Source organism: Entelurus aequoreus, linkage group LG28, assembly GCF_033978785.1.
Source record: "Entelurus aequoreus isolate RoL-2023_Sb linkage group LG28, RoL_Eaeq_v1.1, whole genome shotgun sequence".
NCBI lineage: Eukaryota > Metazoa > Chordata > Actinopteri > Syngnathiformes > Syngnathidae > Entelurus > Entelurus aequoreus.
The window spans coordinates 25,402,826-25,414,956 of NC_084758.1; the positions used below are offsets into that span (position 1 = coordinate 25,402,826).

The 12,131-nt window shown below is 36.1% G+C and overlaps 1 protein-coding gene and 1 long non-coding RNA gene across 4 annotated transcripts in view; one reads left to right on the top strand and one right to left on the bottom strand.

The window, feature by feature from the left end:
• LOC133645171 (solute carrier family 4 member 11-like) overlaps positions 1-12,131 on the bottom strand; it is a 96,539-nt gene that overhangs the window by 36,895 nt on the left and 47,513 nt on the right. The gene's annotated exons all lie outside the window — the stretch shown is intronic.
• The window catches only part of LOC133645173 (uncharacterized), a 76,278-nt gene continuing 65,861 nt past the window's right edge, over positions 1,715-12,131 (top strand). For both annotated transcript variants that reach the window (XR_009824920.1, XR_009824919.1), the window contains exon 1: positions 1,715-1,842. This is a non-coding gene — a long non-coding RNA (uncharacterized LOC133645173). The remainder of the gene's footprint in view (positions 1,843-12,131) is intronic.

The window sequence follows — 12,131 nt, forward strand, 5'->3', positions numbered from 1 at the left end:
TGAGGTGGTTCTTGGTGGAAAAACGTTTGAGAACCACTGCGGATTAAACAGTTGTTAACCATAATGTTACATTTTTGTTTCAAAAAATTATTAATAGGGTATAAATTCCATTAGAAGTTTTAAATTATATTTATTTAGCTTTAGGAAGAATTGGATATTGTCCTTATTTTTAATGTTTCTAAGTTTGTAAACTCTTTTAGGATATATTGTCTATTATACTTTGCCTGGAAAATATTATTTAATCAACACACCCTCACATGTTTGTTAGAACTTTTATTGTCGCAAAAATTGACATCTTTAATGTAATATCTTTAATATACTAATGTACTTTATTATACTAAAATAATGCTGTTTGGTAACAGTAGAAGAGAAAGTCAAACACAAATACAGATAATAAATTGAACTGGAAATCTCATATAAAAAATATACAACATAAAGCAGCAAGAAATACGTCAATAATGAATAAAGCAAACCGTTTTCTAGACCAAAAATCACTTCATATTCTCTACTGCTCGCTAGTGTTACATATCTGAGTTATTGTGCAGAAATATGGGGAAATAACTACAAAAGTACACTTAATTGATTAACGGTGTTACAAAAAAGATCAGTTAGAATAATACATAATGTTGGATGTAGAGAACATACAAACCCCTTATTTATTGAATCAAAAATCCTGAAATTCCACGACATAGTGAATTTAGACTTAGACTTCCTTTTTATTGTCATTCAAATTTGAACTTTACAGCACAGATAAGAACGAAATTTCGTTACATAAGCTCATGGTAGTGCAGGATAAAAAAAGCAATACGGTGCATATATAAATAAATATAAATAAATAATATATAAATATATATATAAAATAAATAAATATATACAAATATATATAAATAAATAAATAAATAGATTACTGTACAGATAAATATATTGCACTTTTTCACATGCGTCCACGTTTATGGATGTATGTTATATTGTCTTTTTTACTCCAGCGAGATAATCCATTTTGGGGGGAGTTGAGGGGATAATTTAATTATGATGAGTCTTGCACACAGCTAAAATTATACACAAAGCAAACTATAACCTGCTACCCAAGAACATACAACAATTCTTCTCAACAAAAGAGGAGAAGTATAATCTTAGAGAAAAATGTAATTTAAAACATTTGTATGCTCGTATAACACTTAAGACCTTCAGTATAAGAAACTCTTCAAACTTAAAGTGTTTACAAAGAAGAAGAACCATGATAAACATTCTGAATTTATCTCATCCATCCATTCATTTTCTAGATAATCTTACTCATCTCACCATATGAAATATAACTTACTTCACCAATTATTATTTATTTATTTTAGTTGTTATTACTTATGGAGTATATTGTGAATACATTGAGAACAGAAAGTGAACAAAAGTTTGAGCAACTGCTATGCAAAGGAAAAGGGGTAGGATTAAATAAGCTGTGCTTCTTCCTACTCCTTTTCGAACATGTTGAATAGAGAAATACACTCAAACTCAATATAAAGGTTTCTCAGACAAGGAGTCGTGTTTGAATGCAACACATCTTGAGTCAGCAGATATTTTAAAAAATAGTGCTATTTCAGAATTAGTACAAATCCAGTGTTGTGCAACTGAGACCTGGCGTGTAATTCAACAACGCGGCCACTTGGGGGCAGTAGCAGTTGGAGGACAAGTAAAGCAGCATGGTTGAAGTCTGCGTTGAGTTGACGTCAGTGTTTCCGGAAATGAAGCTAATTAGTCAACTTTGTTTCACAATCAAGTAATGAACAATTACGCTCACAATCACTCTCAGCATGGAGGACGTCATGAACACCAAAGCAGCAAGCATGGGTGAGTACATACACGTTTTGCGTTAGACGACAACGTACGCGTTATTGCAACTTCAAGTGTCTTCGAGATACTTAGCGCTCATTAGTTCGTCTCCCATGGCAACAGGTATTAGTCGCTTTAATGGAGGCATTATTTTCACCTGCGGCATAAAAATACAGCAAAAATAAGTGCATAAAAATACAACTTTCAATAACGCAGAATTAGTGGGAGCTCTGGCCTTTTTCCATTTGCAAAAAAGCTCTCCAAAGGCGTTTATTTTTTTATTGTTTACTCATTTTCACTAGCTTGTGGGCTGTTTTAGGCTGACGTCATACGTGATACGTCATCGTCGACAAGAACACATATATATATTTAAACTATATACACCCTGGACAATATTCATGACAAATGTGTGCTTTGTTTTAAAGATGTGATATTTGGTTTTACACTATATGAACAACAATTTGAAAAGGAATTTTACCTTTGCAACCTCATTATACTATCGGCTAAGTTTTATATTCATAAATGTAAGTTTCTCAATACCTGACCTGTCTTTTGTGCCTTTAAAAAAGATTTAGAACTCTACATTAAAACACTCTCTACCTCTAACAACCAAAAAGCTGTGAAAACGATGATGCTGTGTTCCAAATTTAAGTTATTTACTGAAATTGAGTGAGCCTATGGCTTTGCACTTTGTTTATTTTATATGTACATATATATTTTTTGCATTCTATTTTAGTTACTTTGAATTTACAACCACCTGGTGCTGTTGTACTCTTTTTGTACTGTTTTGTACTATTTTTGTACTTATTTTCATTATTGTTTCTCGTCTGTTTGTAAATGTTAAAATTTATGAATAAAAGTTGTAAAAAAATTATTCTAAAATAAATAAATAAATATATGATTTATTTATTTATTTTAGAATTTTTTTAAAAATATATTTAATATTTTTTATATATTTTATATATATTTATATTTTTTATATATTTTAGATTTCTATATAAATAAAATAAAAACATTATATATATATATATATATATGTATGTGTGGGAAAAAATCACAAGACTATTTCATCTCTACAGGCCTGTTTCATGAGGGGTTACCTCAATCCTCAGGAGATTCCTGAGGATTGAGGTAACCCCTCATGAAACAGGCCTGTAGAGATGAAATAGTCTTGTGATTTTTTCCCACACATACATATTACGCTCTACCACGGTATCGAGCACTATTTTTTGGATAATCTAATTAAGACATATATATATATATATATATATATATATATATATATATATATATATATATATATATATATATATATATATATATATAATTTTTATTTTATTTTTTAAACTATATAACAACCAAAAAGCTGTGAAAACTATGATGCAGTGTTCCAAATTTAAATTATTTACGGAACTTGTGTGAGCCTATGGCTTTACATTTTGTTACGTATATATATGTATTTCTGTTTTAGTTACTTTATTGAGTTCTGTACTGTTTTTGTACTTGTTTTGATTATTATTATTTCTTGATTGTTTGTAAATGTTGCAGATTATAAATCAAGCGACTTGTCCAGGGTGTACCCCGCCTACCGCCCGAATGCAGCTGAGATAGGCTCCAGCGACCCCAAAAGGGACAAGCGGTAGAAGATGGATGGATGGATGGGTTTATAAAGTTAAAAAAAAATATTTAAAAAAAATATTAAAACGGTATATACATTTATATGCATATATTTATATATATACAGTTACAATGGATTTGTATGGCTTTCTATGTATTTATATGTAGATTCTAAAAGTTATGTATTCATATTTGTGTGCAATATTTCATACACTATGTAAAGTGCTTTGAGTCACTAGAGAAACAGCGCTATATAAATATAACTCACTTCACTTCACACAGATAGGCCAGGGCCGATAACACAGATTGCTGCTGATAAACGATATTATTGTCAACATTATTTTGAGACAAAATATACCACTGATGAAATAATAATAATGCAACTATACCCTTTCAAGTAAGTAAGTACATTTTATTCACAGATAAAATCACAAAGCGCTGTACAAAACATAGGTGAAGTAAAACAACAATTCAATTTAAAACAACAGGGGCAACATCATAAGAAGGATACAAAGTGGATTAAAAATGATAGTTAAAAGGTGCATTAACTAAAAGCTTTACTAAAAAGAGAAGTTTTCAAATGTTTCTTAAAAGTTTCAACACAGTCAAGATCACGGGGGGACTGGTGCAAGTTGTTTCAGAGTCTGGGAGCTATAGCCTGGAATGCCAGGTCTCCACGGGTTTTAAAACGAGTTTTGGGGATCTTTAGAAGACCCTTTCAAACGCAATAAACCTGTATTTCTTGACTAATTTAACGCCGTATTTGGAATGTAAATATTTAAATATCCAAGTTGAAGCAATTTAAAGAAAATAAATAACAATTAAATATACTATGTCTGTTAGCAAAATGTTGCAATTTATTAAAAATTAACAACCAAAAGCAATACATAAAGTTATGTCTCAGTTAAGGAAGTAGCGGGAGCCCCTCAAATATACATATAACTAAAACAATAAATAATATGGCTAAATAAAGTTATTGTAACCACAATGCTGAATTTCCCCCAGGGATCAATAAAGTACTTTCTATTCGATCTATTCTATTCTAATTATAAAGGTTATCATTATTATTGCGGTATTGTTTGATGTATATAGACAAGCTAAAATATTTTAACCAAGTTGTGTTTTTTTTTGTAATAACTTACATAAATAGATACACAATATAATTTATTGGCAGAGGAAACATCAAATATTGTATTTTGTTGTTTGTGTATTTAAATGTGTTTATCTTCTTCGCTTTTCATTTGTAAATGTTTTGGACTCTTTTTTTTTTTTTTGTAATAAATACAAATTAGGTGATGATTTGTTTCACTTCCTGTTAATGTGACATCGCCCAAGTTCACTTCCTGTATGTTTCAACTCCAAACTGTCGGGAATATATCGATCACTTTGTGCAAAGACAGCCCAGTCGTTGTGTTCAAAGTGAATACTGTATTTTATTTGTTAATGCAACTATACCCTTTCAAACACAATAAACCTGTATTTCTTGACTAATTTAACGCTGTAATTGGAATGTAAACATTTAAATATCCAAGTTGAAGCAATTAAAAAAATATATATATATTAAATATATTATGTCCGTTAGCAAAATGTTGCACTTTAATAAAAATCACAACAAAAAGCAATACAATAAGTTATGTCTCAGTTAAGGAAGGGGTGGGAGACCCTCAAATATACATATAACTAAAACAATAAATAATATGGCTAAATAGTTATTGTAACCAAAATTATCATTATTATTGTGGTATTGTTTAATGTATATAGCCACACTAAAATATTTCAACCGAGTTGTTTTTTTTTTAATAACATAAATAGATACACAATATAATTTATTGGCAGAGGAAACACGAAATATTGTTATGGCTTCTTAAAGGCCATTTTGTTGTTTGTGTGTTTAAATGTGTTTATCTTCTTCAGTTTTAATTTCTAAATCAGGGGTGTCAAACTCAAATACAGAGTGGGCCAAAATTTAAAACTGAACAAAGCCGCAGGCCAAGGTTGAAAAAATTAACCTTTAAATAGGGACCCAAACAAGTTTTGCATTGAATATTGAACAAGCAAGGCTTATATAACTTTATAGTGACATGCAAAATCGAGTTTCAAATAATAATAATAATAATAAAAAAATATCAATGGCATATCAAATACAATTTAAATAAAAATGGAATGCCTCTTTTCTATTTGCAGCCTTCTGAGGTAAATATCAACATTAACTTTTTCCACAGGCTAATAAATTTGAAAATAAAATAACAATGAATAAACCAACCATTCAGGACTTTAAACTGCTCAGTTTGCAACACACTGATCTAATCTGATGTGCCCAAGCCAGATACCTGCCATCTTTTCTTGGATGCTAGTTCATTAATGTCGGGGGTCAGGCTTTGAGCTGAGGCAACCTTCATTATCGAACGAAGGTGCTCATCAGTCAGATGTATCCTGTGAGACGTTTTCGTCATCTTCATTGAGGAGAAAAGTTGCTCACATAAGTGCTGCCGAAAATGGAGCAGTTTGAGCAGCTTGGGTGCGGAGCTGAGGCACTGTGTCAGGGATGAATTGTGGAAACTGTGCGGCGCCAACAGCATCATACTTTGACTTAAGCGTGTCATCACACTGGAGTTCAATCAGCTCCACTTGGAGGTTAATTGGTGCTTTTTCCATATCAACTGCAAAGGGATTACTAAGGAGTTCAAATCTACATTCCTGACCATCAAAGTCGCCAAATCGCCGGCTTAACTCAGCGCCGAGTACACTGAGTTTTTCAGCAAACTGTGCGCACACAGCGGTAGAGCATACTTGCCAACCCTCCCGAATTTCCCGGGAATTGCCCCTCCCGAATATCTCCCGGGGCAACCATTCTCTCGTACTCCACCCGAACCACAGTCTTGGGGGCGTGCCTTAAAGGCACTGCCTTTAACGTCCTCTACGAGCTGTCCTCACGTCCGCTTTTCATCCATTCTAACAACGTGCCGGCCCAGTCACAAGATATGTGCGGCTTCTGTACGCACACACGTGAATACAACGCATACTTGATCAACAGCCATACAGGTCACACTGAGGGTGGCCGTATAAACAAGTTTAACACTGTTACAAATATGCGCCACACTGTGAACCCACACCAAACAAGAATGACAAACACATTTCGGGAGAACTTCCGCACCGTAACACAACATAAACACAACAGAACAAATACCCAGAACCCCTTGCAGCACTAACTCTTCCGGGATGCTACAATATACACCCCCCGCCACCCCCTACATAAACCCCGCCCCCCCCACCTCAACCTCCTCATGGTCTCTCAGGGAGACTTGACTTAGGCCTTAGTATTCCCTGAGGAACATAGGCCGCCGACGAAAGCCTTCCATCCATTCCGGTCTTGTGCCCTTCGGTCGAGTTGTTGCCATGACAGCCCCTCAGCCCTCATCTCCTGTTCCGTGCTTCTTCTCCAGGTTGTTCTTGGTCTCCCTCTGTTTCTTTTTCCCTGTGGGTTCCATGTTAGTGCCTGTTTGGTGATTGATTTATTTGGTTTTCTGAGTGTGTGGCCTATCCAGCTCCACTTCCTTCTCCTGAGAAGGAGAAGAACTGGTTCTTGTTTGGAGAGTTCCCACAGGTTGGCAGGGAGATCATGTCCCAAATTCCAAGCTGCTGTTTTGAGGCATGTTAAAAAAAATAATGCACTTTGTGGTTTCAATAATAAAAATATGGCAGTGCCATGTTGGCATTTATTTTCCAAAACTTGAGTTGATTTGTTTTGGAAAACCTTGTTACATTGTTTAATGCATCCAGCGGGGCATCACAACAAAATTAGGCATAATAATGTGTTAATTCCACGACTGTATAAATCGGTATCGGTTGATATCCGATTCTGAAAATCGGATATCGGCAAAAAAGCCATTATCGGACATATCTAGTGTTAAGTTAATACAGTCAATAAAAAATTAGAACATGAAAGTGTTGCTTAATGTTTTTCCCAGTTATTTAAAAGTCAAGAGCGCATTTTCATATCGATGTAAAGTAAGTTGGTGTAGAAACTGGACTCCCTCTGTGGACTGATATAGTTTCCACCCTGTAGTCTGCCTTGTGCGGCACTAAACAACATTCACATCATCTCTGCACCCTGCAGAAACCACGTTAGCGAAGACGAAGCGGCGTGGGAGAAATACCACGTGCTGAGAGGTTAAAAACATTCCCCTCTCACTTACAATGCAAACCGCGGCACCGGCTATGTGCCGTGTTTTCATAAGCAGCCGTGTGTTTCTCAGACGCTGCAAAAGATGAGCTGTTTGTCTCCGATAGCTCCTCCTGAGCGAGACGAGGTCCTCTCCCAGATTAAGCCGGAACATTCCCAAGGCCTCCCGCGCGTCAGCAGAGCCTCACAGCAACACGGGTATTTGTACCACGCGGGTCGGCTGCCAGACCTTTACGCCGCCCTATCGTAAAGATAAAGGTCTAACTTGGCACAGGGATTCATGACTGTACCTGATTATAAAGATGTACTACCTCAATACCACTGCGGGAAAAATGATCTTGGAGTGTAAAAACTTGAAAGTTCTGCAGTAATACATAGTGATTATAATAATAATGTCACTGCTAGGGATGTGCTGATTAATTAGCTGCCGAATGTGGTATTGGCTGATTTCCCTAAAAAAGTATGTGATTGGTTATTGCGGATTTATGTTTTTTTAATGCCGATCACAAATACCTATCCTGTCTGACTGACGCTATTTTTGGTCCTCCGGCTGAAAAACGCAGCCAGCAGCTACCGTATTTTTCGGAGTATAAGTCGCACCGGCCGAAAATGCATGATAAAGAAGGAAAAAAACATATATAAGTCGCACTGGAGTATAAGTCGCATTTTTTGGGGAAATGTATTTGATAAAACCCAACACCAGGAATAGACATTTGAAAGGCAATTTAAAATAAATAAAGAATAGTGAACAACAGGCTGAATAAGTGTACGTTATATGAGGCATAAATAACCAGTTGAGAACGTGCCTGGTATGTTAACGTAACATATTATGGTAAGAGTCATTCAAATAACTATAACATATAGAACATGCTATACGTTTACCAAACAATCTGTCACTCCTAATCGCTAAATCCCATGAAATCTTATACGTCTAGTCTCTAATGTGAATGAGCTAAATAATATTATTTGATATTTTACGGTAATGTGTTAATAATTTCACACAAGTCGCCCCTGAGTATAAGTCGCACCCCCGGCCAAACTATGAAAAAAAACTGCGACTTATAGTCCGAAAAATATGGTAATTCTCCACACACAGTGTGGAACTGCTCCCCTAAATTAATAATAATCACCGACATTACGGCAAATAAACCACATTTTCTAGTTTTTACGTATCATCAAGATTTTCTCTTTGCTCTTACAGTTAGACTTCCATTGAAGTGCAGAAAACCTTTTGTTGTTTCACAACCTCACATTCAAGCCAGTTTAGCAGTTAGTATGGTTTCTCTCATCTCCTGCCTGTGGTTGGCTATGCGTTTTAGTCCCACACTTTAGAACCATTTGTATTACTTAAGTTAAACATACTTAAACAATCGATATTTGGCGGTCTGTCCACCCTTTCAGAATCACACAAGTCCCAATTAGGGATGTGGCCTAAAATCCATACTGCAGCCTTCTGCGATAACGATATATGTCACGCTATATTCTTTACAGTAGCATATACTGTAAATAATAATAGAACAATTTCAAAACGGGTTACAAAGACCCCTAATTGAGCTGCTGTGGTAACATATTGCGTCATTTGCGGTTGTATTATTTTCTCAAAACTATTATTAATCTCCTTGCCAATTTTCTTACATAATATCTGGTTACTGTCATAACATGGTTCTATCTACACTTCTGTTAAAATGTACTAAGCACTTATTCGTCTTAGTTTATGAGTTTTGGGCGGTACTACCAATTTGGGTATCGATCCAATGCCAAGTACATAGGGGCGGCATTGGTCGTATCAATGCTGATATTGATACTTAAAAGTTTTCAAGATAATTAAATAAGGACATTTTTAATCACAATTTTAATCAAACCAAAAACAGGATGGTGGTGTAACAATATCAATTAAATATTTCAATGATTTCCCACTACTGGTTCTAATTGTTGCTGTTAAAGCCGTCCTGTATCCAGGGACTAACTTCCTGAGTTTTTCAATGATAACAAAAGCCACAAAATATTTTTTTGATTACCGTATTTTTCGGACTATAAGTCGCAGTTTATTTCATAGTTTGGCCGGGGGTGTGACTTATACTCAGGAGCGACTTATGTGTGAAATTATTAACACATTACTGTAAAATATCAAATAATATTACTTAGCTCATTCACGTAAGAGACTAGACGTATAAGATTTCATGGGATTTAGCGATTAGGAGTGACAGATTGTTTGGTAAACGTATAGCATGTTCTATATGTTATAGTTATTTGAATGACTCTTACCATAATATGTTACGTTAACATACCAGGCACGTTCTCAGTTGGTATTTTATGCCTCATATAACGTACACTTATTCAGCCTGTCGTTCACTATTCTTTATTTATTTTAAATTGCCTTTCAAATGTCTATTCTTGGTGTTGGCTTTTATCAAATACATTTCCCCAAAAAATGCGACTTATACTCCAGTGCGACTTATATATGTTTTTTTCCTTCTTTATTATGCATTTTCGGCAGGTGCGACTTATACTCCGGAACGACTTATGGTATAAAAAATATTGCTCGAACCACTGTAGCACTGACCATATAATGATATTATACTTGGTATCGTTACTGTCAATATTTGTATCGATCTGCTGACCTTTGTTTACATTCAAGATCTCTAGCTTGCGGTTAGCATATCCTCCTGCCGCGTGCAGTGTAGCATGTTTATCTATTCCTCGTCCTGCAGGAATGATAAATGTAAGACACATAGTTTATTTGTCGCCATTAAGGCCACCGAGCTACTATCAGTGAGAAGAAGGAATCAAAACAATTTGAGAACTATTCAAGGCTATGTCCCAGATTGTCAATACATCTGTGGCGGTGGCGCCTGGCTAGGGTCGTGGTCAAAATGAAGTCATCATATAATTTGCATATACACTCTTTAAAAATGCTCAAGAAATTGTATACATTTAAAAACAAATCTGTTATTCATTATTATTAAAATGTTTGCTTATACACTACTGTTCAAAAGTTTGGGGTCACATTGAAATGTCCTTATTTTTGAAGGAAAAGCACTGTACTTTTCAATGAAGATAACTTTAAACTAGTCTTAACTTTAAAGAAATACACTCTATACATTGCTAATGTGGTAAATGACTATTCTAGCTGCAAATGTCTGGTTTTTGGTGCAATATCTACATAGGTGTATAGAGGCCCATTTCCAGAAACTATCACTCCAGTGTTCTAATGGTACAATGTGTTTGCTCATTGGCTCAGAATAGTGCCTGTGGTCAAGGCTCATATCGTTCAGTTTCGCTCCCACACCAACGGCACAACATCATTTTTACTTCATAAAATAGATTTACTGGTAGTAAGTAAGATACCAAAAGTTCGGAAATTGACACCTAGCCCATTTTGTGTAATCGGTGTTGAAAGCCGGTACTATTTTTCAGTGAGGCGCAGTGATATCTAGTGGGGAGTGGCGCGGTTTTGGTCACATGGACCAATCAGGTAGCAGCTTTATTCTAACAACATACCTGCTATGGCGACGACAACATCCGAGAGTGAAGAGGAACGAAAGACCTCAAAAGTTAGAAAAAAAGTGCGTAAAGAGGAAAATAAAAGATGCTATATGCATCTTTCATCTGTGAACAATGAGGACGTCCAGCACTTCACTCGGACACGGTGGGACACATACAGAAACTATTTAAAACAGTGGCTTTGTCTGCAAGACCAGAACAAGCATCTGGCAGAAATCTATAAACATTGCTCGGATGTAGATTTTGACGCTATTCCTGACGACGCTGGGTTTCACGCAACATGCTACCGACGTTTTACAGATAAATCTGCATTGTTTTATGCCGAGAAAAGGACCGCACAGGCGGTGGGAGAACCATCTGCAGCCGCAGGTCAGTCAGCAGGCACGTCTGAAACTCCCCGAAAGAAACTTCGATCTCGTTCAGGTTTGCCCGTTGCTTCTGCCGGCCCCGTCCTGCCAGCCATCTGTATAATTTGTCAAAAAGTGGAAAAGTACACTCGTGTGGGAGGAAAACGCCAGAGGGATCAACTCACACAAGCAGAAACCGTGTCGGCAGGTATGTGACACACACACACACACACACACACACACACACACACACACACACACACACACACACACACACACACACACACACACACACACACACACACACACACACACACACACACACACACACACACACACACACACACACACACACACACACACACACGTGTGTGAATCTATAGTAATAATGTTACAGTACATAGCGTAGGATTGAAAGAATGTGTTGTTACTTTGTAATAACCAAATGGACCATTTATACACTGTCAGAGTTAAGGGGAGACCTTGGAATTTAAAAGTTTGAGAACCACTGGCCTAGAAAAGGAAGCCCCACCCATCCCCCCATATACCTTCACACCACAGCCCCAATCTCTCTCTCCCCCCCCCACACACACACACACACACACACACACACACCCCTGGACTGATTTACACATCACAACCCCCACCCCTCCCCC